Raw genomic sequence first — 15,702 nt, forward strand, 5'->3', positions numbered from 1 at the left:
AGGAGCCTCGGAGAGTTGGAGGGTTTTGTACCGGCTCTGCTTCCTGCCTGCCCCCCACACCTGGCCTCCTGGCCTCACCAGCAGCCTGCTCTGCCGGGAGGAAGGCAGAGCCAGATGACTGGTCCAACCCCCGAGAGACCGCCTGGCTTTCTCCTCCCCTGTAATCAAAACCAGATGCACTTAAGCGCCTTTCATCAGAGGAAGCCCAAAGCCCTTTAACAGGCTCCAATAAAAGCCTTGCTAGGGCCTACCAGCCTGCTCAGTGTCCAGGCCCCGGTGCCCATGTCCCACTTGAGGAAGCCTGGGGTTGCAGACAGGGTCTAGCTCCTCCCAGAGGGGCCCCAGAAGCCAAGGACATCTACCCAACCAAGGCAACCTTTCCAGGCAAGTAGGGTGCCAGGATGCCTGCCAGGTGTGTGAGTACAGACTCCATTGATAGGAGAAAAGAAACAGGCATGGAAGGGAAGTCAGCAGCTAGTGCTTAAGGAAGGATAAGAAGAGCAGCCTCGTGAGAAGAAACTAGAGAGGCTAAGAAAGTAGAAGTGAGGTGAAAGCGTGATGGCGATCAAGACATTCAGAAGGGCTCCATGGTACTTGAACCACCCTGAATTCAGAACCCCTATCCTACCATATTGCAGTGTTTCTGTCTCCCCAACTAGACTACAAACTCCCCAACGGCAGAAACTGTCTTATTTATCTTTGCAAGCCTGGCATGGGTTGGCACAAAATAGGTGATCAAAATGTTTGGGAGATCGCAGGTGTGGTGGAAAGCTCTGGAGCAAGACATATCTGGGCCTAAGATGGGAGCTCTGCCCCCAGTGGTTCTGGAACCTTTTTGAGCCTCAGTTTCCTTATCTGTGAAATGGGCATGAGAATGCCTGCATCACCAGATTGGGGGAAGATTTGGTGAAGTAGTTGCATGTAAAGCAATAATAAGGTTTTAATCAATAATAATGATAAGGTTTTAATAAATGTGGGCCCTTGTTCTTGAAAGAGTGACAAAGGGTTGAGGCTGATATTGTTTGAAGCATAGGAAGAAAGGTCCTAGCTGGGCACAGATCTCACTGGCCTGGGATTTGGGTTAGCAGAGAGAATTGTTTCTAAAACGTGTGTTCCAATAGCCTTGTGAATTGGAGCCGCAGGACCCCACTGTCGCGCAGCCTGAAAGCTGTGAGACTGGGGGGCCGTGCCAGCCTTTGGACTCAGGCTCTGGGGAAGCGGCACGTCCCCAGGCCCTTGGGTGCTCCTCTGCAGGGCTTCTTGTGGCTGAGCCCTGCTTGTGCCCTGAGGGCCAGGCCACCTGAGATGAGTGGCTGGCAGGTAATCCCAGTTGGTGCTGGCTTTCTGTGGTCTGGGGGAGAACTGTCCCTTGGGCTTGACCTCTGCTGCTGTTCCACGGCTGTGTTTTATCTTTAACAAGTTTGCCCCTTGGCATCTGGCAAGGCAGGGAGGGGCATTGCCTACTTCACTTTGCAGCTTGGCCCATTCTGACCTGTTCAGTAGCTCCTCACATCTCACCTCCCCACCCCTCACCTCCCCACCCCACACAAAATTTGGCCTATTTTTCTCCACATTGCAGGCGACTTGTTCTTTTCTCCTGCTCCTTGGCTGCAGTGCTTATTGGGTGTGTGTGTTGGGGGCTGGGAGATTAGGATCTGGCCCCCCATCCTCCCCTCCTCAGTCTTCCACATTCCAGATGTCTTGCAGCACCTCCCCGCGTCTCCCCTGAGCTCAGCACTTCCCCAGGAGGGCAGGCTGTAAGTTAGGGTCAGTGGGCTGCCTGGGCTGCCTGGGCGGCAGGGGCCTGTGAGTACCTGCCTCAGGGGAGGAGAAAGAGGGGGACAGGGGAGAGAGAGGCCAGGGGTGCTGCTGGGTGATTCTGTGGGTGTGGCCAAGCAAATGTGACTGGGTATCATGAAGGGAAACATATTTGTCTGGACTGTGACACAAATGGGGTAGTTGAGGGTCAGGGAATGAGAAGATGTGGGCTTTGTGGAGGAATTGGGAAGAAAATGAAGTAAGCTGACTCCTCTTCTGTATTCCATCCCTCCCCCTCCCTGATATGAGAACCTTCAAGAAGTGGCAAGAAAAATGTGGGGAGGGAAGGGAGGAGGAAAGATGGGCTAGCAAAGCTAGCCCAGTGGAAATGTTTGGTCCCTCTCTTCAGCCCCGTGAACTGGCTCCCTTGTACAGCCCTCGTAGGTCGGGAGGGAACAACAAATGGGGTCCTTTCAAGCTGACCCTTTAGAGGAAATGTGAGATCATATTTGAGGAGACATGTCACCGTCTGTCCTCCAGGGATTCCGAAAAGAACAAGACGTTGTGTCATCCAAGGTGGAGGATTTGGGTTGTGATGAAATATGTCCTGTTCCCCACACTTCTGTTTTTAATCTGCTCGCCTTTTTCTATGGATTTAGCAACATGTTATAAAACTGACCTCCCCTACTTACTATGGCAAGTGAGGGTCAGAGCTTGTCAGCTGCAAGGGAATTAGTGCAGAGGCAATTGAATTCTGCTCATGGACTCAGTGGGTCCAGAATTTGGTAGAAATTCTGGGAGCCGGAATCATCTGGAGGCTGCCTCACCCACTTATCCGGCTGCTGGCTGGGCCCTCAGCTCTGTTCCGCAGCACAAGCACAGGGCTCTCTGTGTGGCTTGGGCTTCCTCATAGTATGGCGGCTTAAGGGTAGTAGGACTTGAAGTTACATAGCAGCAGCTCCAAAAACAAGCATGCCAGCCTCACCTCTTCCAACCCACCCTCAGAAATCATGCGGCATCATTTCTGCTATATTCTCCTGCCTACGATGAGGCCCACTCAGATTCAAGGAGAAGGGACATAGACCCTACCCCTCATTGGGAGGAGTGTCAAAGAACTCAAGGCCATTGAGGGGGAAAAAAAAAAGAAAGAAAGCCATGCTAGGCACTCTTGAGAGCTAAGCTTAATTAGCACTGACTCTAAACAGAATAGTCTAGGTTATAATAGGAGCTTGTACCCTCAAGAGGCTGCGTACATTATATTGGGGGTGAGGGGGAGACAGAGAGCTAAAATTAGGCCAGGGTAAAAGAAATAGAGCCATAAAGCAAATATGGGTTTTATGAAAAATAGACGATATCAAAGGACAGCTCCCTCTGTGAGCTTGTGAAGTGTGGAAAGGACTGAGGAAGAATTGGTTGGTGGAATCAGCTAGGTTTTAGGCCCTTCAGTGTTGAAAGTGAAAGCAGGTAAAGGACAGGACTGGGAATCTGGCTCCCACCATCCTTCACCCGCCATCTTGGGGGGGGGGTGTCTGTGGTAACCTTTCATCGCTTCAGGCAACATTAGTTTCACGATTTGCTGGCAAATCACCTTTTTTTTTTCCCCAACATACAGATATCTTTCTGTGGTACAGAGCTGGAAATGTAGTCAGTGCATCTGCTAAAGTGTGGAAAAAATAATACATTACTCTAATAATAAATTACTCTAATACTTACTGTTTGTCCCCTACCCACAGGTGTGGTTTTAAATATCCAGTGTGGATAGTGTTGTGACTGAAAGGGGTTGGGTACATCTCTAGGGCCCCAGGTTCCCATTATCCTTGTCTCTAACCCCTGAATGGAGAGTTTGACTTCTAATTTCATGCTAGGGGTTTCACAGGCAACATAATTGTATTTGCCTCTGCCTTTGATCTGCTATTTGATCTGCTATTTCATTGTGGCTCGACTAGGAGACAGAGATAGAAACGTAGTGGAAAAACATGATTTTGTTTTGCTTCGGAATTGGCAGTTATTATTTTCTCTGGCTCCCTTAATGTGACACGCCTTCCCTAAATCTGAAATCTAATCATTTTCCCGTTTTTTAAAATTCCGAAAGGCACGTGCACTCTCTGGCCTGCTTTCCTTTTTGCTCATGAAGATTTCATTTTCAGCAAGGCTTTGGGGCAGGCTGCTCATGTTTTTAGATCTCAATGAAAATTGAAGTCCTAGAGTTAGTGGAGCACTCCTGGGTGAACTCTGACCTACCTGCCCCTTTCCTGACCTCACCCCAACTTCCCAGGATGTACCTGGGTTCATGCCAGCCTCTCTTGAGGTGATTAGGGTCTGCAGGGCTGAAAACCAGGTCTGCTGTGCTAGAAACCAAAGAAACTCACATGCAGCAGGAACACTGTGGGTCAGAACTAAGCAACCTCCAGGTTAGCCCCGGAAATAAGCTGGCTTCTCTAGCAGGGCCGACATATCCGGTTGTGTAGTTTGGGCACTGCACTAAGGTTCCCAGCCAAGAGGGGAAGTGAACACTGGAATTCAGGCCCAGAGGCAGCTTTCTCCAATGCTCCCAAAGTCACCAAGTAGGTTAGCGGCAGTTCTGTTTTAAGAGCAGAGAAGAAACAGATTTTCTCTCTGATCAAGAAGAAAAGAGATGGTGACACAGGGCAGGATGGAGGTCAAAAGGGCATCTTGGGAGCTGAGCGGAGTAGCCTTAGGCAGCAGATCAAGCCAGTGTTGACCCAGCAGTTTGGAGCAGTAGGCCCGTTACTCACTCTTTGGTTTGTCCGCTCTCATCTGCAGGGTCCAGTGTTCATAAATTACTGAAATACTAGATCCCTCCTAGGCTTTATTTGGAGTTTTCAAAAAATGGACTTCCCTGGTGGCACAGTGGTTAAGAATCCACCTGCCAATGCAGGGGACACGGGTTCGATCCCTGCCCCAGGAAGATCCCACATGCCATGGAACAACTAAGCTTGTGAGCCACAACTACTGAGCCCACGTGCCACAACTACTGAAGCCCATGTGCCTATAGTCCATGATCCACAACAAGAGAAGCCACTGCAATGAGAAGCCCGCGCACCACAATGAAGAGTAGCCCCTGCTCGCCACAACTAGAGAAAGCCCACACCACGTGCAGGAAGGAAGGCCCAATGCAGCCAATAAATACATTAAAAAAAAAAAAAAGACAGGGGTGTCACCCTACCATGTGTCTTGTTTAGCCAGCAAGGTGGAATTTGGGGGAAAGGGGGAAATGTTTTCTTTGGTTTTAAAGTGAAGCCTCTCAGGGATGTTGTTAACTGCAGGCCTTTATGTAGTGGATGTGGGCATTTGAGTGTAAGACCGTAACAGGTGGTGCAATAGAGTTGGATATCCTAACAGGTTACCTGTGAACTGAAATTCACACTAATGTGTAATGGACGAAGACAATTTGCATTTAAAAGTGGAGGATCATGGGGAGAAAGCAGTTCCTAATCAAAGTGAACTCCAAAGAGGGATTTTTCTGGTGTCAGCAGTAGGCTCCTAGGGGAAGCCTTTGGAAGCCTTCTAAATTAGCCCTGTAAAGCTTACTCTTGTTCATTTCTATAGTGGACAGTATGGGTATTTGGAATTCCATTAATACTTAGGAAGGTGTTTTCACAGTAAAGCCAGAAATGGCATCTCTCCTGAGAACAGAAAAGTTAGATGACTTGCTCTTCCTTTATAACTAGGAATGTACAGGCCAGGAGCTCCAAATCCATTCGCCTCCCTCCCTGTTTCTTCCCACACTTTGGGTAATTGGAGCTGGGTATGATGAAGGAAGATACTTTCAAAAGGACATAGTTACATCATTGTGACTGAGAGTTCTCAGAGTTTTATTCTTCTAAATACATGTTTTTAATTTTAAAAAATTAATTTGTATTTTTCACAAAGGAATATTTACCCAAAGTTTATGAAGCCAAATAGTAGGTAAAGGCTTGGTACAAAAAAGCTGTCCCCTGTGGGCACCCCTGTCTCTTCTTCTGCCGGTTTCTTCTGGTAGATACCATCATACTTCTAAGTAATATGTAGATGTGGCCTTCTCTGAAATAATCCATAATAATGATGTCATCTGTTGACCTTGTGGTATGGTAGAGGAGGATTTTAGTTCTCTGCATCATACTTCCCTCCCCAACTCTCACCATAGAACTATATTGTAATTTCTTATTAAATTTGTATCCAGTGTTTACTTTGTGACCACATATAGATTGTTAATTGCTGAGGCAGATGAGCTTCAGTGATTGCATTTCCTTTCTTCTAAGATTTTTTTTCCTGGAGTTAATAATTGCCTCTTTTTTTTTTTTTTTTTTTTTTAATTTGCTTAATTTTCTTTGACCCCAGACTGATTTTCCCACACTCTCCAACCTCTGTACAAATCATCTTGGGACAGTTTTCTGCACGTTCACATCTTGGAGACCATCTGCAAATAGGTTGATCTTTTTTGTTTTGTGTGTTTCTCTTTTCATTCCCATTTTCTTTAAGTCTGAAAACTTTTTAGAAGTTTCTAATCTTCCATTTAGTTTTATTTTCTAAAACTTTTCCTTTTATGAAGTGTGGTGGGAGTTTTACCGATTTCAAAGTGGGGGAGGGAGGAGGTGGTGGTATTGTGTTTGGATGGAAAATTGCATCTCTACAGCTCAGCTTATGTCAGGAAATGAATCCTAAGTTTCTGAATCTTGGTATTTTGCTTAGTTTAAATAAACTTTCACCAATTTTCCTAAACATCAACCTTTCAGAAGTGATGACTGTTATTCCCCGGAACCCTGGAACTATTCAGTGTTAGCATATTTTTATCCTCCCTTCCCCTCCCAGAACTGATTCTACATTTTTAGAAGTAAAGGTTATTTTTAAAATAATTAATTGGCCCTTCCCCAGACCATTTACTGCGGGATTCATGCCCTTTGTTTACATTCATTTCACGTTGCCTTTTATTTGTGTTTAGTTAGTCATTTACAAGTCTGCCTTCCAACCTAGATTGTAAATTACTTGAGTGCCAGGGGTGCCTTTTTTTTTTTTTTTTTTTTACAAAATTCACTTTTGTACTTTTGGATTCCCCTAGAGACTAAGCCAGTGCCTTGTCCTTAGCACGCTCTCCATAAACGCCTGTCAAAAAGCGAACAAGTGACAGCCTTCTCCAATCAAGATCCCTTAAAGAGAGGTAACTTTCAAATCCTCTCTTGCCCCGAAAGCAGCTTAGAGATCCCTTGAACGGCAGGGACTGTGCTGCAGGCCTCGCTCCCGGGGATGACAGCGGCCCAAGTTGCAGGATGTGCGGCCGGGCCGCTGGGCGCGGGAGAGGTGATAACGCGTGGACCATTGAGTCCGGGAACCGGAGGTGGTTTCTCGGGACTAAAATCCGCTCTGGCGTGGCGGCCAGGGGCGACAACAGGCCGCGCTTTAACCAGGAGCGGCCGCCCCGTGCCAGGGGTCAGCCGTGACCCGCTGCGCGGAGGGGCCTCCGGAGGGAGCGGGCGCGGCGCCCCGGGAATGCCTGCGCGGCCCCCTCGGCCCGGCCTGCGACTCTGCGGTCCCACCGCCGGGGGCAGCGCTGCCCGCACCGCCCGGGCTAAGATGGCGGCCGGCGTGCAGCCCGCGCCCCGGGGAGAAGCGGGCGCAGCGCCCCGGGAGCCAGAGCGCCCGTCCCGGGCCCCCCAGTGCGGAGGCCGCTCCTCCTGGGCCTACGGGGGGGCCCCCGAGGACCCAGTCCTGCACCTTCCCCAGACAAGCTCCCTGCCCGGCGTCCTACCTGGATGGTCCCTAAAGGGATGTTTTATCACCCAACTCCCCCAGACTCCTGATAGGGGGAGGTAGGGACAGGTCCTGGCTGAGATGAGGACTTCGAGGAGGATGGCTGCCCGACTAGACACAGCGGACAGAGGACCAGTGGGTACCACTGGGTGCAGGCCTCACCCCCAAGCCATTTCCTCCCATCCTGGCAGCTCAGCCGCTAAGACGTGGGACACCTTTGGTGCACAATTACACAATACCCATGACCGCAGGTCGGGAATTGGGCCCGAGTAAGATTCAGGGCCCAGAGCTCTTGAAATCGAATGTCTTGGAAAATGGGGTACATCTGGTTGGGAAATCCGTAATATAATCCAGTAAAGGCTACAGAATGTGAGCCGCCCATCACATTTGCTCTGACATCAGTATGCGCACTGTGTAGGCTGCCTTCCTCCCAGGACACTCCAAAACCTGAGGTCCAATTTACCAGAAATGGCATTGATGAATACGATGCATTCTGAGTGATCTTGCCTCGGGCTCAGGTTGGGAGGTCAGAAGGGCCACCCAAGGGACTAGCTGATGCAGGTAGAATCACAATGGTAGGAACGGAGAAGTACCCGGAAAAGCTTCCCATTGCCCTTTGTAAACTGCAGCCTGACACCTCCCACTGGTTCAAGATTCCATCCAAAGTTTGCAAGTTGCTTATCAGCTCAGCGTGAGAGGCTGAATGTGAACTTTTTTGTTTTGTTTTGGTGAAATAAAGTCGTTCTGCATAATGTTTGCACCGGCTGGTTATTCTCATGGAGAACACTTCCTTCACCCACCCAGGCAGCAGCCACACCAGCCTTTCTTTACTTCTGCAGCCCCTCTATTAATTACCTCTCTCTTGCCCCAGTTTAGGCAGCCCCCGGTGCTTTGTTCAAGTACGGCAATAAACCCAAGACTCGGCCTAATCCTCCCTGGTCCTGACCTTCCTTCTAGCGGGCCTGGAGCCTGGCGGGCCCTCCTGGCCCCCCAGCTGATTAGGGCCAAGGACGCTGCTTGTTGTGTTTGTGTTTTCTCCCCTCTGCACACTTGATACTTTTCAGACAGTCGGCTTCACGAAAGAAATAAATCGTGTACAAGAAAGAGTTCAAAGTGGCCCTTTGGAGCCAGGCCTGCACGAGCTGGGGGGCTCATCCTGCCACGAAGCCAACCCTCCGATTTCTAAGCCGTAGCCCGCGCCGACCGGTTACCACAGACCCTGCACCCACCGAATTCCTCTAGTAGCGCCAGCTCGGGTGGCCCGGGGGCACCCACCGCCAGCCATGTCCAGCCCCGTGCCCCTCCTGGAGGCGCAGTAACCGTAAACGGTACGACAGGCGGCCGGCCGAACTGGTTCGGCGACGGCTCCCTGGAGACCGCCGCCTCGAGCGGCAGGCCCCATCTGCAGTGCAGCTGAACGAGTTAAGCTGCCCCGAGTGTGAGCCGCCCGGGATGGGGACTGGACGAGAGAGAACCAGCGGCAGCTCCGGGCAGCCTCGGCCTCGGGATCCCCCGGGTACAGAACTGGATGGACCTGACTCCTTGCTCCCGAAGGGCTGCGTGGGAGGCCCGAAGACCCCAGGCGAGGGTTGGGGCGGCGGCGGCTTCGGAGCGGGGCCCGAAGTGTGAGACAGCGCTGGGGACCTTGGCATCGGAGGGGGGAATGCACCCTCCTGGGCCCCCCGGGCGAGGAAGGCGCTTCTGCGCCTAACTAGCACCGCACCCTCAGGCTCCTGCGGCCGAAGATGAGCCCATGATACAGGCAGGCCAGGGAAGCGCGGTTGTCCGCGCAGCCCCAGGTGTGCCAAGGTTAACTGGCCACCTCCGGGACAGCCCACCCCCTTAGTGTGGCCCCTGCCTTCCACCCTCCGGCGCCGGCCGGATCCTGGGCAGCACGGGCCACCGCCCCGGGACCGCCGGGCTCCGCGCAGCGCGGCTCCGCCTCGGCCTCACAAAGGCCGCGTGCGGCTGGAGCAGACGAGGAGCGGCCACGACTCTCAGATCTTTAATTACGCCCCTACCCTTCCCCCCACCCCATCGCCGGCTTCCAGCCCTTTAATCAATTTCACGATATTAAATATTAATTTCCCGCCAGCCAGGCTTTCTCGAAGGAGGGGGAGGGGACAGGCAGGGCAGCTCCGAGGAAGGGACGGCTTTGTAGGGTGCGACCTGGATAGTAGGGAGTGAGGGCTCTTGAGTGACCTGCGCCGGGAACTCGGAGCCACCGGGTCTGCGCTTTGCGGCTGGGGAACTTGGAGAGTTACGAACGCCGGGATGCAGGCCTCCCGGGAGGGGCAGCTAGGTGCGCCGAGAGTCCCAATGCGCTGGGCGACAGCCTTCTCCTCCCACCCCACCCCCCCACCCCCCGCCAAGCCCCGAGTCAGCCTCACGCGGGCCCGCGGCGCGCAGCGATGATGGATTGCGCCTGGCGGGGGTGATTTGGTGTTGATCGCACATTATCACTGGCAGGTTAGACTGGTTGCTGATGGACGTCTTCTAGCGGCGGCAGCAGCAGCGTCTTCAGACACCGCGCGGGGACTCGCTTGCTCTGCGAGGGTCTCTCTTTTTCCCCCCAACCCCTCCCCCGCCCCACTTCCCAGAGACAGGAGGACCTGAGAGTCCGAGCGGGGTCTTACCACCCGCCCGGGTCTGGGTCCTGGTGTGGGCCGAAGGCCGGGCGAGAAGGGGAGCCAGGACGCCTCTTCCACTTCCTCCCATTCCTCCTTCCCTTGCCGCCTGCTCCCCCCTTCCTTCCTGCTTCCCCATCGAAACCTGGAGGGCCTGGGTCACTCGCCGTGTGGTTTCCCCGCTGCCGGGTCTAGGCCGCGGGGGTGGGGCGAGCTCCCCCGCCCCACGGCCCCCGCCTCTCTCCCGGGGCTCGCAGCACCGCGGCACTGCGGTGCGCCCCTCCTCGCCTCTTTTTCTAAAGTGCCTGCAGATACAAAAGCGGTTTCGTAATGCCTTCCGTCTGCGAGAGCCGGAGGACCTTGGCTGACCTTTCGGAAACTGATTGCAACTGCCTGTTAACAGCCCGTACTGACCGCACCGAGCGGAGCGGAGGACAATCATTTAAGTGACAGACGGCGAGGTGGCCTCGGCTCAGTCGAGCGGCCTGGTTAAGCCCGCCCCGCCCCTCCCCCCGAGTCCCCCCCCCCCTCCAGCCCCGGGCGCACTGCGGGCTGTGGCGGGCGCTCAGGCGGGCGGGGAGGGCGCGCCGCGCGCGCGCGCGTGCGCGTGTGTGTGTGTGCCCGCGATTACCGGCGGACGGGTTAACCCTTAGCCGAGCGGCCGGCCCCTTTGAGGCCGGACGCTGCTGGCTTAATCTGCCATCTGCAAAAGAGGAATAAAAGGGCCGCCTCCGCCGACTTTCCCTAATGGGTAAACTGTCCCCTCTCAGCGTGATCGGGGCTGCGTCCCTGCTGCTGCCGGGGAAACATCCCGACCCTCGTCTCTTCCGGCACGTCCCGGGGTCCCCTCCGTGCGCCCCCTCCCTCCCCCGCACACAGACACTGACGCGGAGAACAACATGGGGACAGCGCAAGGGGTCCAAAGGCTCCGAGAGACTCGCGGTGCAGTGGACGTGGGTGTTCCCGGTGTTTTCTGTTTTGGAAACTGGAGAAAGGTGGGGGGTGGGACCGCACTGGGAAGGCGAGGTGGGGGAGGGGAGGCTGGTGACAGGGCACCTCGGGCTGCGCTCGCTCCTTCTCTCGGGAGAGATCGCCAGCTGCTCTCCAACAGGCAGCGCCCTGAAATCTATTTAAAGAGAGGGAAAGGGGAGGAGAACAAAGGGGGAGGAGGGGGGCGGCGAGCGGAGCCTGGGCGAGAGCGAGCGAGCAGGGAGGATCCGCCGCTCCGCGGGCACATCAAGCGCTCACATCTGTACACTCCGCGATCGATGGGGAGAATGGATAATATTTGTCAGCTGCAGACCTTTCTCTTCCCTGTTCCCGGGGAGGGGAGGGGGCGAGGGAGGGGGAGGGGCGGGCAGACCAGGCGAGAGAGGCCGCCTCAAGGACAGCGCGTTTCCCGCTGCAGCCACACGGAAACCCAGAGCCATGAAAGCCCGGGGATTTTTCTCTTATTATCATTATTAATTATTTTTTTATTATTCCACAGCAGCCAGCGAACGCTCGGCGGCGCCCCTCCCCCGCTCGCCCGCCGCCTCTCTTTGTTGATTCTCAGCTGCGAGCGCGGCGGGCCCGAGCCGCCGCCGCCGCCGCCGCCGCCGCCGCCGCCGCCGAGCACGATCTGCTCTTGCGCCCTCGGTCGCAGCTGCGGCCCAGGAAGCCTGGGCTGCGTCCCCGCCCCCCGCCCCCCACGGCGCGGCAGCCCCCCGCACCCCCTCCCTGCAGCCCGCCACGAGGCCAGCCCAGCCTCTTCGCTGTTCCTCGCTGCGGCTCCGCGTCCCCAGCGCCGAGCAGAGGCGCTGGCTGCTGCCGCCCCGAGCCTCCGGCCGCGCGGGGGCCTTCGCCACCCCCCACCCCGCGGCGGCTGCACTCTGATGCCGCCGTCCCCACACATGGTCTTCATTTCGCACACTAGCGGCGTGCTTCCTCTCCGCTCCCCTCCTCGGGGCTTTTCGGAGCGAGGAGGGAGGTTTAGAGGAAGTTGGAAACCCAGCGAGCCCAGGGGAAAGGGGGAAAACCCTCGCTCTCGTTCTGAGCTTCCGAGGCGGAGGGGAGCGCCCCGCGGAGGGTGGGGTAGAGCCTGGGTGCCCTCCCCTTCCTTAGGTGCGGGAAGGGCGACGTGAGGGGTGGCGGTCAGGGGAGGACAGGGAGCTGGAGAGCGAGGGCTCCAGGTCTGCTTTGGGTCCGTTCCCTCGCCCGCACGCACCGGCCAGGGCAGAAGTGACCCGCCCCCTCGCAACAGCTCGGCGGGCCTGGGAGCCGATCGGATTAGCGGTCATCAAATGAGACTAAAGACACCTCAGACTGTCCCCCACCTCCCGCGCGGGGGAGCTCCCTGGGCCTCTGCCCCCTCCCTCCTCCAAGACTGAAAGCCCAGAGCCGACGCCCCACAGGCCCGGGGTCCGGGCCCACTCTGGGGGTGAGGAGGAATTGCGGTGCAAAAAGTTGTAGTCGGGGTTTACTTGTAGCTTTGCGCCCCCACCCCCGCTGTCCTGCGATTCCGGGCCAGCCTGCGGCGGCGTCCCCGACTGCTCCGCGGTCCTGGGCAGGGCAGGAAGCTGGCACGGCCGCCGGCTGGGCCGGCGCCACTTGGCCGGGCCGGCTGCTCGCTGGAACTCGCGCGGCACCTTCGCGCCGAGTCGTGTTCCCGGGTCTCCCGCCCGGTCACCCTGAGCGGCTGACCCCCCACCCCCCTTTCCGTCGTCCTCCCTCCAGAGTCTCCCTGTCTCCGCCCGCCCTCTCAGCTTTTCCCCTCCTCGGTCTGTCTCGGGAGCCCCGTAGCGCAGTCAACCGCCCTTCCCGAGATTCAAAAAGAAGTTTTGTGTTTCCCCGGGGGCAGCAGCCTAATGCTTCCCTTGTTTTCCGGAACAAAGCAGACATTCAGTGGGGAGGGGGCAGGAGCTGACTCCTTCCCCTCCCCGCAGCACCCCGCACCCCTGCAGGTTCAGAACGCTCGCTCCCGGGCCCTGGTGGCCTGGGGATGGGGTGGGGGCCCTCTTTCTCCCGGCTCGGCTACAAAAGCCTCGCCCCCGGCGCCTCCGCTCCCCCCCCCACCCCCGCCAGCCTCTGTCGGGAGCCGGAGAGAAGGCGACATGGTGTTTTGGTGAGGTTCCCAGTCCAGGCGGGGAGGGCGCGCACGCAGCTGTTTACAGTGTGCCTGTGCTGCTGGAAGCTCACCCGCCGCCGCCTGACAGCGTGGGGCACCCGCGCGCCGCCAGATCAGAGGAGGCGCGGAGCGGCGAGCCCTTCGACTCAAGGCCTCGGCAGCCCCGGGGGCCAGGGCGCGCGGGGAAGCTCGAGGTCTCCGATAGCGCGTTCCTCTTCTACCCCACAAACCGTCCCCCCCTCCTCCCCAACAATGGTCTGAATCCGGCAGTGTATCAGAGGAACTGGGGGGAAGGAGTGAAGAGCTCACAAGGGGCGCTCACAGCAGTCTTTGCGCCCGGCTTCTGGGCAGTCCTTCACCTCCCCGGGGGTTAGTTCTCCGGCCAGGGTGAGCAAAGCACACCAACTCTGGCGACTCAGAGATGCTTCTCCCTCCGGATAAGCTCTCCGCAGCCCCACCTGCCCCTGCCCACCCAGACCGACGGACTTCCCCTCGCCCCACCCCCGGGGGAAGCGCTGCACTAGCTGTGCCCGAGCGCGCCAGGCCTTCTTGTCCGCGCAGCGCTGCCTTAGATCCCGCTCCAGTTCTTCCCCTCTCCCGGGCCTGTGGCCGGCCCCCGGCGCCTCCAGCGCGGCCTGAAACTTGATCCCGTGTCGGAAGGACAGTGTGTAAACACCAGGCGCGCTCCGAGAGCCCGCGGGAGGGGCAGGGCGAGGGCCGCCCGGGCAGCTCCGAGGCCCCGCGCCCCCGCCCGCCTGCTCGCCCCGGGCACGATCGGCGGGGCCGCCGCCTCGCTCTCTGCCTTCCCAGTTGGCTCAGCTAATTGGAGCCGCCGCCGCCGCCACCGCGGCGGCCTCTTGTTGAATTTTCTAGATCGCAACCGTTCAGTCGTGGCTGCTTGCGGCTCCCCTCCCCCTCCCACAGCTGTTATCTCGGCCGGCAACTTGTTGGTTGTGGCGACCGTCCCTCGGCTGACCCTGGCCTCAAGCTTGGTATACACCCCAGCAGTTCGGGAGTGTGTTCCTGCGGGGCGTGGGATGGGAGGTAGAGTCTTAACCCAACTGCGAGGCTTCGCGCCAGAATCCGAAGCCCCTTGTTTTGGTGACTGCAAATACTATCCAGGGCATCCTATCGGCAGAACACTATCGTCCTTGCTGTCTTGCACCAGGAGGTAGTGACAGTCCCGGAGGGGCTTCAGGAACAACTCCACTAGCAGCTTTGGTTGGTTTCAGGAAAACATCGGGTGGAGTGGTGGAAGGCCCGAAGATATCCCCCCCCGCCTGCCCCCAAACCCTTTCCAAATTTGGGACTTGATGTGTGGGTCCTTCATGCCGCAGAGGTCTCCCACACCTTAGGCCTAGCCCACCAATATGGGGCAAGGCCGCTTTCTGTGTTGGTTTGGAGTACCAGGTGGGTCCAGGGGGGAGGTGTCACGCTCAGTGGGTTCTGGCCGCGTACCTCCTCCAAGCCGAATCAGCTCTGAGCTTGTGCCAGGAGGCCGTCCTGGGCCCTTGGGTCCCCCCATATGAGCCTCCCATCTCCCTTGGCCAGCTGTCTCATACCGTAATTACATGTGCCTGCTAGGCGCAGACTGGGGGGGCTGCAAAGGGTCAGGTCTGCCTGGGTCTGGAGGAGGCCCAGAGCCTGGCCGGATGGCCAAGGTGGGAAGAAGCCAGGGAGTTTGGTAGTGCCGAGGAACTAAAGAAGACATTGCTCTCTGATGATGCTGGAGTAGTTGCTCTATATCCAACATTCGCCTCAGAATGTCTTTTGCTCTGAACAGAACTTTTGCTAGCGGGTTTCACAGGCCCCGGCCCGATGTTGTAAAAGTGGCTGCACCCCCAGCCCGGAAACGCATAAATACACACAGGCAGACTCCCAGGGGGCTGGGTCTGTGAGCCACCACTGAGGGGATCTATAGCAGCCAGAGAGCGTCAGCTTTTCCTGTGACGGTTCTGAGAAGGGCCCCTGTTCCCTCCCTTTGATGGTTTCTCTGACAACTGTTAGGGAACAAAGAAGCAAGGCCACTGGCTCATTAACTGTCATTTTCCAACACCTCTTTCCTTCCCTTCTAACTTTTACCCAAATTGCCATTTTGGGGTTTTCCTGAGGTGTCCTTTCTATTTATAACGAGAGCAAGATTTCCAACTCAATCCATGTTGATTTAAGCTATGTTAAAAAGGGAATCTATAAACTAATATTACAAGTTGGTGTCTAGGATGGCACCTCAGTAGGTCAAGTTTAGCCAGTTCTTTGGCATCTACAACTCTCCAGGCCCTTCCAATCAGATAACCTAAGTGTGTCTCCCACTGTTACTTTCTCTTCTCTTTCTGTAGTGGAAAAAAAAAAGGAATCCTCTCAAAGATGTTTATTCTTTTTCACCCCTTCCCTATCAGTGTGTGAGAACCTTGTTTCTGTGTAGGGGAAAGTGTATTTCTGTGTTTTGATAAAGAAGAGAGTAAT

This window comes from Hippopotamus amphibius, chromosome X (assembly GCF_030028045.1).
Source record: "Hippopotamus amphibius kiboko isolate mHipAmp2 chromosome X, mHipAmp2.hap2, whole genome shotgun sequence".
NCBI lineage: Eukaryota > Metazoa > Chordata > Mammalia > Artiodactyla > Hippopotamidae > Hippopotamus > Hippopotamus amphibius.